The sequence below is a fragment of the Rhipicephalus microplus genome, unplaced genomic scaffold (assembly GCF_043290135.1).
Source record: "Rhipicephalus microplus isolate Deutch F79 unplaced genomic scaffold, USDA_Rmic scaffold_165, whole genome shotgun sequence".
In the NCBI taxonomy this organism is placed as follows: Eukaryota; Metazoa; Arthropoda; class Arachnida; order Ixodida; family Ixodidae; genus Rhipicephalus; species Rhipicephalus microplus.
Window position 1 is genome coordinate 47,926 of NW_027464736.1, and position 15,425 is coordinate 63,350.

Below are 15,425 nucleotides of genomic sequence, written 5' to 3' on the forward strand. Positions count from 1 at the left end.
CGGGACTGCGCAGGCCTGATGCGGACCAATGATGTCTGGCAAAAAGGACTTAAGCCGACTGTTTAGAATTGAAGCGACGATCTTATAATCGACGTTGAGCAGCGTGATTGGACGCCACGACGACGGCGTGTTCCGCGGTGCACCCTCTTTCAGAATAAGGACTACGCGCCCCATGCCAAAAGAGGCAGGTTTCGCGTGTCCTTCAAGGACCGTGTTGACGACTGCCAGGAGCGGTTCCTTCAGGGTCTCAAAAAAAGTGGCATAGAAGCCCGCGGTGAGGCCGTCCGCGCCGGGGGCCGAGTTCGGTGGCATTTGCTCGATCGCGGCCCTCAACTCCTCTAACGTGGCTGCGCCACACATGGTCGAGCCCTGATCTTCTTCCAGGCACTTTAGGGATTTGTACAACTCCGACAGGCACGCTGGCACCGAGAGGGTCGTCGTGGGGTCCGGCTCGCGGAACGCTGACTCAAAGTGCTGCAAGAAAGTCGCCTCGATCTCGGTCGGGTCCTTCGTGAGCGTACCGTCGGGGCGCATGACTTCCACTATGCGTACCGAGCCGTTTCCGCGTACTTCGCGCGGGGCGGCCTCTGACTGTTCATCGGAGGCGGCCCGAGTCGCACATCTTTCGCCGTTAGCCGCCCGAAGTAGTCTTTCGTACTGCACCTTAAGGGAGGAGAGGTAATCTCGTGTACAGGTGGTGAGGATGTCCGCACTCTGAATGATACGCATTCTGCGCAGTATCTCATTCATCTCGGACGTCATGCGCTTTCTTCTTTCACTACCTTCTTCTTGGAGAAGAGCCTTCCATGCCGCCTTGAGGTCGTCCCAGGTAGTCGGTGTTATGCGGGAGGTCGCTCTGATCGAGGCCTCTATGCGTGCCTGGATCTGTGGAACGGACACTGGATCCTTCAGTAGTGCCGAATCCAGGCGCCACGACATATCATTCGATTTGGGGCCAGGCTTTGCACGGACTGTGGTTAACAGTGGCGCGTGGTCAGAGAGACGAGTCAAAGCAGATGGTAGCGGGAGCACCTCACACGCTGCTAGGGAGGGCAGTAGGAACTCTGGTAAGTAGGCACGGTCGAGCCGGCTAGCGGTGGCCTTTGACACTCGGGTGGGGCCGAAATCGTCGTCGTGGAGGACGACCCATGCGTCGGAAAGTCGCAGGCAGCGGAGCACCCTGATGAGTTCTTTTGCGTGGTAGGCTGAGCCACCGCGACCCGGTCCCCGGATATCCCTCGTAGCGTCTACCACACAGTTGAAGTCTCCCAGGACCACATGCGGGAGGGGGGCTAGCAGGAACTCTCCAAGCTCCCTGAAGAAGGGATTGGTCTCCGATCTCGTGACAGGCGCGTACACGTTGACGAACCGGACTTTCTGCCCATCGATGAAAATATCGACTATCAACGTGCGGCCATCGGCCCCGAACGCGCAATGAGCCTTTTGTCTAAACCTCCCGGAGACAAAGACGACCCCGACCCCGCAGGACTTAGCCCTCGTCAAGGAAAAAAAAGCTTCGACCTGGCACAGGCTACGGAAGTGCGCGACGTCGAGGGGGGAACGGAAATTCGCCTCCTGGACGAACAGCAGGTCAATATCTTGGGAGCGGGCAAACGAAATGACCGCGGTTTGCTTCGTTTTGTCGCGGAGTCCGCGCACATTCCAGGTAGCGAAGCGGAGTTGGTCAGTCATTCGAGGGAACTAGAGGGCGAGCGGGGGGGGGGGGGGGGGGCATCAGTGTGCGGGAGGTGGAGCGCTCAGCGAGGGGGGAACAGCAAACGGCGCGCTCGCCTGTGCTGCCATCTGTGGCTAGGTAAACAAAACGCCTCGCTGGCTTTACGCCTGCGCTGCCATCTGTTGCGAGGTAATCAAAACGCCTCGCTGGCTTTAGGGGGCGGTTCCCCTTTGCCGGCGGTGCTCTGGGCTAGCTTCTGCGTCTTCGCCCTCGGGGGGGCGTCACTGTCACTGCTCCTGGCGTCCGGCCCGGTTCGCCGCTGCCGCGCCTCTCTGCTTGTGGCTCTCCCCCTCGGATCCTTCTTATCATCCTCTCCTTGCCGTCGGCGCGAGCGAGAGCGTGCCCGCTCATCACGGCCTGGCGCTGGCTGTGACGCAAGCGGGTCCGGTTTACGACTCAAGTGGGGCGGCGCGTGATCAAGGGGGAGCCGGGAGGTGGGCGGCAGGTTTGATTGAGCGCCGTGGCGGTGGCGGTCATCCGGAAGCTCGTAGTACCCGCGGCTCACGATGGGCAGGTCGTCTCGTGTGGGGTCTTTAATGCCGTCATCTAAGTCCTGAGCGGACACTGGGGCGAGCATATTCACCGGCGCTTTTGAGATGGAGAGGGGAAGCTCATCCCTGTCAGTTGTTGCGGCAGTGTCTGAAGTGCTGTGACAGCCATCCTGGCCCGACAGGGGGGCGGACGGTGTAGAAGGAGCCGAGGGTGTCGAGACGGTTTCGAGGTCACTCGACTCTGTTTCTGATGACGTGGCGGCGGTGTCGTCATTCCTCTCGGGCCTCTCTTCCTCGTTGGCGGGTGAATTTGTCACAGGGACACTTGCGAGCAAGCTACTGTCCGTATCATGGTCTCGGCTGGGGGAAGCTGTCGGCGGCGTGCGAGCCGCGGTCCTGGGCGTCAAGACTTGCATGCGCGAGTGGAGTACGCCTGGCCTGGGTGCTGAGGGGCCGCTCGACTGCGCTAAGTTCGGCTCAAGGTTTGTCACTGAGGGGAAACCGCGTGCGGCGGACGCGTAGGTGCGCCTCCTAAAACAATCTCTCGTCCCGTGTTGCCCCCCACAACGCTTGCATTCGGCTGAGCAGCCCTCAGTGTCGTGCCCGAAAATTCCACATCGTTTGCAGTAAGGTGCGGAGCACGCGGTCGCCATATGGCCCACCTCGCTGCATCGTGCGCACACCCGCCTCATGCCTCGGTATTCGAACATGACACGGTGCCCCGCAATGGTCGCAAAGTTGGGCACCGGTTTGCTCATTTCGATTTTAACGACCCTGACGCCGTTTAACTTATTTTGACGGGAGGCCACAGTAGCAAACGAAATGCCCCGCACCTTACCATACTGCGCCAGGGCGTTGCCAAGTATCTCGTCGGGCATATAGGCTGGGTACCGGTAGGCGTTTACATACGTGACCGGCGGCCCTACGGCCTCAACCGGTACGCTTATGCCATTCACCCGGAAACCCTCAGCCACCATTAACTTAGTTGCCTGACTGGCGTTACGGGTGCATACGAGAAACTTGGCACCGCCCATATGCTGCAACACGAACACACTATCATCGCCTGCAACTACTTCGACTGCATCGATCAAGTCATCAAGAGAAACGTCGCCATCCGGCGCCGTAAACAGGAAACAGTTTTCTCTCACAGGTAAATCGGATGTGGCCGCCATTCTGAGGGCGTTGTCGCCGGTGGAAGGGGGCGTGACTGGTGGAAACTTGTGTCGTGCAGGCGCGCTGCACACTGGTAGTAGCGGCTCAGCCGAGGCGGGCGCCGCGCAGGATCAGGAGGCGGCCGGTAGGCAGCAGGGGGGCTCCGGGACGGCGGGCGTGGACCGGGGACCTTGCTCCTTCCGGCATGGAACAGGCGGGCACCGGGCGGGAAGGCCCGAAACCCAGGGGCAGCGGTCGCACGTCGGAGACGGCAACGCCACGCAGGCTATTCTTGGAGGCTTGAACCCCGGGGATGACGTCAGCGTGACGTGACCCCGGGTCCGACGTAGTGACTCGCGCGAGGCAACTGCTTACACGACCCTTGATCTTAGCCAAAAGGCCGAGAAGCGATGCAATTCATTAGCACGTAATTAAAATCCATTCTTTCACACCTCGTACTTAGTTCTGGCCAAAAGCCGGGCAAACAGTAGCAAAGCAATTCCGACGTCCACCCATGCACAACCAGCATTGTGCACCGACAGCGGCAGCGCTGGCTTCACGGCATTGCTTTTATCCCCAGTCCGCTTGAAGTTTCTAGTTTCGCTTACAAACATGTTAAAACTGAAACCTTCTTTTTCCCAGAGGTCGAAGCCACGCGTGCTTGCTTGCATGCGTACTCTCTATGCGCCCATGACGTCACACCAAATGCTTGCCGGCGAACATTATCAGGCATGTCGCGAGAGATGCTACAGCACTTGTTTTAAAAACTGATGCATAGTGTACATGTCCAACTCGAGCACCAAAGTCTGGAAGGAAAAAAAAAAAAAAAATGATTGTGCAAAATGTGAATACGTCACCCATCCAACATGGCTTCTACGCCGGCTGCCCAAGCAACGCCTCTGCAACGACGCCCACAATCATCGGCAAAAAGGTGAAAAGGTGGTGCCTTTGGCTGCTTCAGCACGCTCAACATATGCCTTGCAAGTTCCGACGTGTCGGAACACCGCACCGAGGTCGACGAAGGTCCTGCCGTGAAAGGCAGACCCGGGAATGCGTGCGAAACGTCTACCGCGTGGGTTGGTTGTGAAGCCGGTGAATGAAGGATCATGTGGCAGAGGGTGACGGAACGTGAGTGTGCGACTTGCCGCTGCGATGTCGTTCAAGCGTTCAACGGGCCGGCAGGTTCTGTCTGTCGTGGTCGAAAACGTCCGAGTTTTGCTGATTCCGAGGGGTAGGAGTGCTATGGTGGCGTGTACGAGGCGCTGGTGCGGCGCTCCGTCGATCGTGCCGGACGGACATGAGGCGGCCGAAGGCGGTCGTCAAGTGGTCGCGGAAATCAGTGGAGAAGTACTCGCCTGCGCTTTTCGTCGAAGACTCGCGACAGACGGTCTTCGGGAGACACGGGTGGTTGCACAAATGCGACCGTGCGTCAACGTGCAGCCATATTCGTGGATTATTTCGCCCCATTACGATAGCTTCGTCACTGCGCTCGCTGGTGTTGCTTGTTTTTGTTGACCTTCACTTGTGGCTCACACCCACTGTGGGGGATTGGCTGGTTTGTTGTTCTGCTTCTTCGACTTCTACATACTCGGCTTAGTGAAGCTGTGAGGAGTGACGAGTGGGTACGGAGGCAAAGCGCGCCCGGGGCGTGATCTCACGCGTCCTGGGGTCCACGTCGCTTCAGGTACGTGCGTGGTGCGTCCGTACGTCTAGTGCGCAATTTCCTTGGAACTTCCAGCAACTGGCAATTCCATTGAGGTGAGCGTGCGAGGATGTTCGTTGTAATTAACGAGAGCCAACGGTGGATGAGCTGGTATGAGATGGTGTTCAGAAATGAAGTGTTTGATCAACAAGGCGATGCCCGCCGTGGTGGTCTGATGGCCGTAAGGTACTCGGCTGCTGACCCGCAGGTGGTGGGATCGAATCCCGGCCGCGGCGGCTGCATTTCCCTGTGCTCAGATTAGGGTGCACGTGAAAGAACCCCAGGTGGTCGAAATTTTCCCATAATCATATGGTGGTTTTGGGACGTCAAACCCCAAAGGTCAGTGGACATAGGAAAAGCACATCGGGGCTTTGCCGCTCCACCGTACAGCAGGTGTGTGCGGAGTGGGTCCTGTGGCGTTCTTTGCGATTTTAATTTGTGATGGGGAATAGTGTAGATGCGTAGACGTGGCGAGAGCACGCGTCTTCAGGTTCAGACGCCGCGTGAAGATGTGAAATAAAAATGCCTTCGCTTGCCACTGCAACTGTAAACAGAAACACCAACCAAACCCCATTTTCTAGAGGCTTTTTTATTTTTCGTTGCGAAACGGGTGAATTCGAAAAGCGGAAATAGCTTGGCACATACATACACACTTCTACACACATACATACATACACATCGCACATGCATACACATCGTATACACACTTCTAGCTTTCCTCCGAAACAGTAATGATAATTTCCTCAATAGTTTTATTAATATGAGTAGGAATGTTAAAAAAAATAAGAAACTTGAGTATGTACGTGTGAACATAACAAAATAAAAGAGACCCTCCATATATGAAATACACACGGAAACATTTATTTTCCCAGAGCAATCGTAAGTGTAAACACAGCTAGCGCACTCCCTGCACGCGAATACCGCGTCAGCCGGGGCGGCGTGCCGCCACCGTCTCGGACACTCGACGCACCCACGCCGTTTACCCCGGTATCATGGGTAAATCCGAACACTCCTTCTATCATTGAATTTATTGTCGAACTCACCCCGCAGGGGGTGAGTGGGCCGATCCCGGAGGTAGTGCAATACCGGGCCAACCCGTGGCGGAGGTGAAGCAAGCTTCAAGCACTCCGCCGCATCACAAAAATAAGTTTAATATCTTGGATCCAAATAGGATCCGTATCAGATATTAAGCTGATAAGAACAGATACTACACTTTGATCTTAGCCAAAAGGCCGAGAAGCGATGCAATTCATTAGCACGTAATTAAAATCCATTCTTTCACACCTCGTACTTAGTTCTGGCCAAAAGCCGGGCAAACAGTAGCAAAGCAATTCCGACGTCCACCCATGCACAACCAGCATTGTGCACCGACAGCGGCAGCGCTGGCTTCACGGCATTGCTTTTATCCCCAGTCCGCTTGAAGTTTCTAGTTTCGCTTACAAACATGTTAAAACTGAAACCTTCTTTTTCCCAGAGGTCGAAGCCACGCGTGCTTGCTTGCATGCGTACTCTCTATGCGCCCATGACGTCACACCAAATGCTTGCCGGCGAACATTATCAGGCATGTCGCGAGAGATGCTACAGCACTTGTTTTAAAAACTGATGCATAGTGTACATGTCCAACTCGAGCACCAAAGTCTGGAAGGAAAAAAAAAAAAAAATGATTGTGCAAAATGTGAATACGTCACCCATCCAACATGGCTTCTACGCCGGCTGCCCAAGCAACGCCTCTGCAACGACGCCCACAATCATCGGCAAAAAGGTGAAAAGGTGGTGCCTTTGGCTGCTTCAGCACGCTCAACATATGCCTTGCAAGTTCCGACGTGTCGGAACACCGCACCGAGGTCGACGAAGGTCCTGCCGTGAAAGGCAGACCCGGGAATGCGTGCGAAACGTCTACCGCGTGGGTTGGTTGTGAAGCCGGTGAATGAAGGATCATGTGGCAGAGGGTGACGGAACGTGAGTGTGCGACTTGCCGCTGCGATGTCGTTCAAGCGTTCAACGGGCCGGCAGGTTCTGTCTGTCGTGGTCGAAAACGTCCGAGTTTTGCTGATTCCGAGGGGTAGGAGTGCTATGGTGGCGTGTACGAGGCGCTGGTGCGGCGCTCCGTCGATCGTGCCGGACGGACATGAGGCGGCCGAAGGCGGTCGTCAAGTGGTCGCGGAAATCAGTGGAGAAGTACTCGCCTGCGCTTTTCGTCGAAGACTCGCGACAGACGGTCTTCGGGAGACACGGGTGGTTGCACAAATGCGACCGTGCGTCAACGTGCAGCCATATTCGTGGATTATTTCGCCCCATTACGATAGCTTCGTCACTGCGCTCGCTGGTGTTGCTTGTTTTTGTTGACCTTCACTTGTGGCTCACACCCACTGTGGGGGATTGGCTGGTTTGTTGTTCTGCTTCTTCGACTTCTACATACTCGGCTTAGTGAAGCTGTGAGGAGTGACGAGTGGGTACGGAGGCAAAGCGCGCCCGGGGCGTGATCTCACGCGTCCTGGGGTCCACGTCGCTTCAGGTACGTGCGTGGTGCGTCCGTACGTCTAGTGCGCAATTTCCTTGGAACTTCCAGCAACTGGCAATTCCATTGAGGTGAGCGTGCGAGGATGTTCGTTGTAATTAACGAGAGCCAACGGTGGATGAGCTGGTATGAGATGGTGTTCAGAAATGAAGTGTTTGATCAACAAGGCGATGCCCGCCGTGGTGGTCTGATGGCCGTAAGGTACTCGGCTGCTGACCCGCAGGTGGTGGGATCGAATCCCGGCCGCGGCGGCTGCATTTCCCTGTGCTCAGATTAGGGTGCACGTGAAAGAACCCCAGGTGGTCGAAATTTTCCCATAATCATATGGTGGTTTTGGGACGTCAAACCCCAAAGGTCAGTGGACATAGGAAAAGCACATCGGGGCTTTGCCGCTCCACCGTACAGCAGGTGTGTGCGGAGTGGGTCCTGTGGCGTTCTTTGCGATTTTAATTTGTGATGGGGAATAGTGTAGATGCGTAGACGTGGCGAGAGCACGCGTCTTCAGGTTCAGACGCCGCGTGAAGATGTGAAATAAAAATGCCTTCGCTTGCCACTGCAACTGTAAACAGAAACACCAACCAAACCCCATTTTCTAGAGGCTTTTTTATTTTTCGTTGCGAAACGGGTGAATTCGAAAAGCGGAAATAGCTTGGCACATACATACACACTTCTACACACATACATACATACACATCGCACATGCATACACATCGTATACACACTTCTAGCTTTCCTCCGAAACAGTAATGATAATTTCCTCAATAGTTTTATTAATATGAGTAGGAATGTTAAAAAAAATAAGAAACTTGAGTATGTACGTGTGAACATAACAAAATAAAAGAGACCCTCCATATATGAAATACACACGGAAACATTTATTTTCCCAGAGCAATCGTAAGTGTAAACACAGCTAGCGCACTCCCTGCACGCGAATACCGCGTCAGCCGGGGCGGCGTGCCGCCACCGTCTCGGACACTCGACGCACCCACGCCGTTTACCCCGGTATCATGGGTAAATCCGAACACTCCTTCTATCATTGAATTTATTGTCGAACTCACCCCGCAGGGGGTGAGTGGGCCGATCCCGGAGGTAGTGCAATACCGGGCCAACCCGTGGCGGAGGTGAAGCAAGCTTCAAGCACTCCGCCGCATCACAAAAATAAGTTTAATATCTTGGATCCAAATAGGATCCGTATCAGATATTAAGCTGATAAGAACAGATACTACACTTTGATCTTAGCCAAAAGGCCGAGAAGCGATGCAATTCATTAGCACGTAATTAAAATCCATTCTTTCACACCTCGTACTTAGTTCTGGCCAAAAGCCGGGCAAACAGTAGCAAAGCAATTCCGACGTCCACCCATGCACAACCAGCATTGTGCACCGACAGCGGCAGCGCTGGCTTCACGGCATTGCTTTTATCCCCAGTCCGCTTGAAGTTTCTAGTTTCGCTTACAAACATGTTAAAACTGAAACCTTCTTTTTCCCAGAGGTCGAAGCCACGCGTGCTTGCTTGCATGCGTACTCTCTATGCGCCCATGACGTCACACCAAATGCTTGCCGGCGAACATTATCAGGCATGTCGCGAGAGATGCTACAGCACTTGTTTTAAAAACTGATGCATAGTGTACATGTCCAACTCGAGCACCAAAGTCTGGAAGGAAAAAAAAAAAAAAATGATTGTGCAAAATGTGAATACGTCACCCATCCAACATGGCTTCTACGCCGGCTGCCCAAGCAACGCCTCTGCAACGACGCCCACAATCATCGGCAAAAAGGTGAAAAGGTGGTGCCTTTGGCTGCTTCAGCACGCTCAACATATGCCTTGCAAGTTCCGACGTGTCGGAACACCGCACCGAGGTCGACGAAGGTCCTGCCGTGAAAGGCAGACCCGGGAATGCGTGCGAAACGTCTACCGCGTGGGTTGGTTGTGAAGCCGGTGAATGAAGGATCATGTGGCAGAGGGTGACGGAACGTGAGTGTGCGACTTGCCGCTGCGATGTCGTTCAAGCGTTCAACGGGCCGGCAGGTTCTGTCTGTCGTGGTCGAAAACGTCCGAGTTTTGCTGATTCCGAGGGGTAGGAGTGCTATGGTGGCGTGTACGAGGCGCTGGTGCGGCGCTCCGTCGATCGTGCCGGACGGACATGAGGCGGCCGAAGGCGGTCGTCAAGTGGTCGCGGAAATCAGTGGAGAAGTACTCGCCTGCGCTTTTCGTCGAAGACTCGCGACAGACGGTCTTCGGGAGACACGGGTGGTTGCACAAATGCGACCGTGCGTCAACGTGCAGCCATATTCGTGGATTATTTCGCCCCATTACGATAGCTTCGTCACTGCGCTCGCTGGTGTTGCTTGTTTTTGTTGACCTTCACTTGTGGCTCACACCCACTGTGGGGGATTGGCTGGTTTGTTGTTCTGCTTCTTCGACTTCTACATACTCGGCTTAGTGAAGCTGTGAGGAGTGACGAGTGGGTACGGAGGCAAAGCGCGCCCGGGGCGTGATCTCACGCGTCCTGGGGTCCACGTCGCTTCAGGTACGTGCGTGGTGCGTCCGTACGTCTAGTGCGCAATTTCCTTGGAACTTCCAGCAACTGGCAATTCCATTGAGGTGAGCGTGCGAGGATGTTCGTTGTAATTAACGAGAGCCAACGGTGGATGAGCTGGTATGAGATGGTGTTCAGAAATGAAGTGTTTGATCAACAAGGCGATGCCCGCCGTGGTGGTCTGATGGCCGTAAGGTACTCGGCTGCTGACCCGCAGGTGGTGGGATCGAATCCCGGCCGCGGCGGCTGCATTTCCCTGTGCTCAGATTAGGGTGCACGTGAAAGAACCCCAGGTGGTCGAAATTTTCCCATAATCATATGGTGGTTTTGGGACGTCAAACCCCAAAGGTCAGTGGACATAGGAAAAGCACATCGGGGCTTTGCCGCTCCACCGTACAGCAGGTGTGTGCGGAGTGGGTCCTGTGGCGTTCTTTGCGATTTTAATTTGTGATGGGGAATAGTGTAGATGCGTAGACGTGGCGAGAGCACGCGTCTTCAGGTTCAGACGCCGCGTGAAGATGTGAAATAAAAATGCCTTCGCTTGCCACTGCAACTGTAAACAGAAACACCAACCAAACCCCATTTTCTAGAGGCTTTTTTATTTTTCGTTGCGAAACGGGTGAATTCGAAAAGCGGAAATAGCTTGGCACATACATACACACTTCTACACACATACATACATACACATCGCACATGCATACACATCGTATACACACTTCTAGCTTTCCTCCGAAACAGTAATGATAATTTCCTCAATAGTTTTATTAATATGAGTAGGAATGTTAAAAAAAATAAGAAACTTGAGTATGTACGTGTGAACATAACAAAATAAAAGAGACCCTCCATATATGAAATACACACGGAAACATTTATTTTCCCAGAGCAATCGTAAGTGTAAACACAGCTAGCGCACTCCCTGCACGCGAATACCGCGTCAGCCGGGGCGGCGTGCCGCCACCGTCTCGGACACTCGACGCACCCACGCCGTTTACCCCGGTATCATGGGTAAATCCGAACACTCCTTCTATCATTGAATTTATTGTCGAACTCACCCCGCAGGGGGTGAGTGGGCCGATCCCGGAGGTAGTGCAATACCGGGCCAACCCGTGGCGGAGGTGAAGCAAGCTTCAAGCACTCCGCCGCATCACAAAAATAAGTTTAATATCTTGGATCCAAATAGGATCCGTATCAGATATTAAGCTGATAAGAACAGATACTACAAAGAGAAGTTTATTTAGACTCTCAACACATTCGGCAACAGAACAGAAATATTTACAAATACTCAGCCAGGAATTCGGCTGTAATGACACTCAAAACAGCACTTGACCAAATTTGGGCACAAGAAGAACACAGCTGTATTGTACAGTAAATCATATAATATACAAAACCTATTTACATAAACAATGGATACAGTGAAATGAAAGCACATGATCTATTACGTATTTACATGCCGAAAGGAAACTTTATACAAAGATAAGCGGCACTCCCGCAAACAAACATAAACACTACGGGGGGGGGGGGGGGCGGTTAACAGGGGGGGGCCAGAAGAAACCTCGTGCATGGAGCACGCCTTAATATCAGTGTAACTACGACCGAGGGAAGGGCTACATGTCTGTGCTTGTGCTATAAGGGGGGGGGGGGGTGGCCCCGCTTGGTTACAGAGTTGGGGGGGTAGTTAATAGGGGATTAGGGGGGACACTAATTTACCATTGCGCAGGAAGAAAAATCTGGTGTGCCAGCGCCGGAGGAAGGATTCCTCGCCACTAGCCTCCAACTCCTCCGAGAGGTGCGCCCACACCAATCGCTTGATTCGGCTCACTGTGGGGTACGCGGCTCTAACGGGCTTCCTCCTCGCTTCTGCTAGCGAACGGCGCTGCCATATCACAAAGAGAGTGAGGGCGAAGACCACTCGCGCGAAGGTGCCCTTGTTGCGTCTGTGGTTTGGCGGAGGGCGGATGCCGAAGCACTGCGCAATCATGCGCCATACGGGTCTCGCAGCAGGGCAGTTTAGGAGCGCGTGGTCTTGTGTTTCTGTCTCTCGGCAGTTCGGGCAGCGGGCGTCGGGAACGATACCGAAATGGTGTAACCTTTGCCTCGTGGGGAGGACGTTCCACGCCCGTTTCCAAAGGAAGTCTTGGACCTCGCGGGGGGTGTCTCGACTGAACGTGGCGATTTCTCGCATCGCTCGCCTGGCACGTCGCTTGTCGTCTTCGTCGAGCTGGTGGGCCGTGAGTGTCTCGACCAGTCTGGCTGGCGGGTCGGACTCGATCTCGCATCCAGGGACCTCCTTTGCGAGCATACGCATAGTCGCTGCCGCCACCCTATAAAAGGGGGAGGGCGACTCGGCCAAGGGTCCGGAGTGGCCACCCGCTTCAAGCCAGTCGTTGCCCGCGCTGCTCCAGTAGAGGAGTAAACCCCTGCCCGCATAGTCGCTCTTCTGCGCTAGCGCACGGGCGGTCTTCAAGGCGAGGATCTTGCTCGTGGTCTGGACATGGGGGAGGCCAAGTCCTCCCTCGCTCGGTGCGAGCTGCAGAAGGTGGCGCTTGACTGGCGGGGGGTTGCCATCCCACATAAAAGCTGTTATGAGCTGGTTGAGGTGGTTCGCAATTCTGGTGGGCATGGTGGTCACTCGGCTAACGTGGGAGGCGAGGGCGCAGATGCTGGTCTTCACCGCTACGGCTTTGTCACGCAGGGTAAGGTCGGAGAGCTTGGCGCGTTCAATAAGTAGGTGGGCCCTGTCTATCACTCTACGCCAGGTGGATGCCGCCACACCCTCGCAGGTGAATAGCACTCCCAGGACTTTCACAGCAGAGACAGCCTCGATCGTCCCAATAGCCTCAGCCGGAAAAGGGCCAAAGAGCAAGGCCTTACTCTTGGCTTCGTTTAGCCTTGCTCCCGATGCGGCGGCATAGGTGCTGAATACCTGGCGGAAGCGAACGAGACTGCGTGCATCTCTTAGAAAGAGTGAGAGGTCGTCCGCGAAGGCCAGGATCTTCAACTCCTCCAGGCCCGTTAGTGGCAGGCCCCTGATGCGTTCGTCGCTGGCCACAGATGTTATGAGTGGCTCGATGGAAAGGACGAAAAGGGTCGGGCCTAACGGGCACCCCTGCCTGATACCTCTTGTGTACGGGAAAGAGTCGGTCGTGGCACCGTTCACAGCTACGCAGCACTGCAGGTCCTGGTAAAGGAGCGCGATGACCGCGACGAACTCTTCCGGGAAACCAAACTCGGCCAGCGTTCCAAGCAGGTAGGAGTGCCTCACCCTGTCAAAGGCCTTAGCCTGGTCCAGGGAGAGGAAGGCCCCAGCGACTCGCTTGTAGGAGGCATACTCGAACACATCCCTGGTCAACGTTAGGTTGGTGTACATAGAGCGGCCAGGGACAGCGCAGGACTGGTGCGGAGCGATCAAGTCCGGCAGGAAAACCTTCGTTCTGTTGTTTACTATGGCCGCCACGATCTTATAATCTACATTAAGTAGGGTGATCGGGCGCCAAGATGACGGGTCGTTCGGGGGCGCACCGTCTTTAAGGATCAGGACGATCCGTCCCGCACCGAAGGAGGCCGGCTTTGCACGCTCCCCCAGTACCAGGTTGACGATATGCAGAAGGGGGGCGCCAAGGACGTCAAAAAAGGTCATGTAGAACCCCGCTGTCAGGCCATCGATGCCTGGCGCCGAGTTGGGCGACATTGACCTGATTGCCTGGCGGAGTTCGTCGAGTGAAGCGGGAGCGCATAGGGTCTCGCATTCGTCGACTTCGAGGCGTCGGAGGTTCTTGAATAAGGCCTTGTCGAGGGCGGGGTCGGGCTGCACTTCGCTCGGGTCGGGTTCGCTAAAGGCCACCTTGAAGTGGTCGCGAAATGTGGCCTCGATCTCTACCGGGTCTGAAGTAAGTGTGCCGTCGGGGCGCAACACTTCCGAGATGCGCAGCGACCCGTTCCCACTGACCTCGCGCAAGTCCGCGTCCGACGGATCGCCCGGGACGGCTCGCGCCGCTCGGGTTCCCTTGGCGGTCGCACTGAGCAGCCTGTCGTGTTGGACCATGAGTGAGTCCAAGTAGTCGCGAGTGCAAGTCGTGAGAGCGTCAGCACTTTGGATAATCCGGATTCTGCGTAGGATCTCGTTCAGTCTTGCTGTTAAACGCTTCTTCCGTGCGCTACCCTCCTGCTGCAGGAGTTCCCGCCACGTCGCCTTCAGGTCGTCCCAATCGGCCGGGGATGCGCAGGGGGAAGCCAGGAGCGAACTTTCCAGCCGAGACCTAATGCGCGCGACGCACTCATCGTCTTGCAAGATCACGGGGTCGAGGCGCCAGGCTGCGTCGCGCCGCCGGGCACCCGGCTTCGCTTTCACGGTTACTACCACTGGGGCGTGGTCCGATGACTTCACCAGGGTGTTCGGCAGAGCGAGGACCTCGCACGAGATGACAAGGGGAAGCAGCATGTCTGGGACATAAATGCGGTCTAGCCGGCTCTCTGTGTGTCTTGACGTGCGGGTTGGTACAAAGTCATCACCGTGGTGGTGGACCCAGGCGTCCGTGAGCATGAGGTGTCGTAGAATCTTGGTGAGCTCCTTGGCGTGGTAGGATGAGCCACCGCGCCCCGGGCCTCTTACATCCCTCGTGGTGTCGACGACGCAGTTAAAGTCGCCGAGGACCACGTGGGGAAGGGGCTCGAGAAGGTAAGCGTGCAGGTCCCGGAAGAACCGATTGGTGTCCGAACGCGTGACGGGTGCGTAGACGTTAGTGAATCGAAACTTCCTCCCGTCGATAAATAAGTCGAGTAGGAGGGTTCGTCCGTCTGCTCCGAACACGCAATGCGCCTTTTCCCGGTAACGGCCCGAGACGAAAATCACGCCGACGCCACACGCCTTGGCATTCGTCAGGGAAAAAAACCCTTCGACCTGACAGTTACGACGGAAAAGGGTCACGTCGAGAGGGGTCCTAAAGTTGGCTTCCTGCACGAACAGAAGGTCGATGCCCTGGTCCTTGGCGAACGACACCACAGCGCTTTGCTTGACTCGGTTGCGAAACCCGCGAACGTTCCAAGTTGCAAATCGCAGTGGCGTCATCGGCTAGCGTGACGTAACGACAGACGGAGTGCGGAGGGGGGAAGGAGGAAGCAGCGCGCGCCGGCGCTACGGAGAGGGGGAAACATACGGCGCCGAAAGAAAGGAGGAGGCTGCGAGAGAGCGGGTGAGGAGAGGGAAGCTACGCAGCCGGCGAGGGCAGAGATCGGGCGCATACTCAATGTTGGGGGCCAGCAGGTTTGGGGGGGGGCTCCCCTTTGCCGGC

The 15,425-nt window shown here is 55.5% G+C and overlaps 2 non-coding genes and 1 pseudogene across 2 annotated transcripts; all 3 read right to left on the bottom strand.

The window, feature by feature from the left end:
- Positions 1-6,132: 6,132 nt before the first annotated feature.
- On the bottom strand, positions 6,133-6,324 carry LOC142791413 (U2 spliceosomal RNA). Its single transcript, XR_012890206.1, has one exon. It is a non-coding gene; the product is annotated as a U2 spliceosomal RNA (small nuclear RNA).
- A 2,341-nt stretch (positions 6,325-8,665) lies between these two features.
- LOC142791424 (U2 spliceosomal RNA) lies at positions 8,666-8,857 on the bottom strand. Its single transcript, XR_012890217.1, has one exon. It is a non-coding gene; the product is annotated as a U2 spliceosomal RNA (small nuclear RNA).
- A 2,341-nt stretch (positions 8,858-11,198) lies between these two features.
- On the bottom strand, positions 11,199-11,407 carry LOC142791342 (U2 spliceosomal RNA; annotated as a pseudogene).
- Between the last annotated feature and the right edge of the window lie 4,018 nt (positions 11,408-15,425).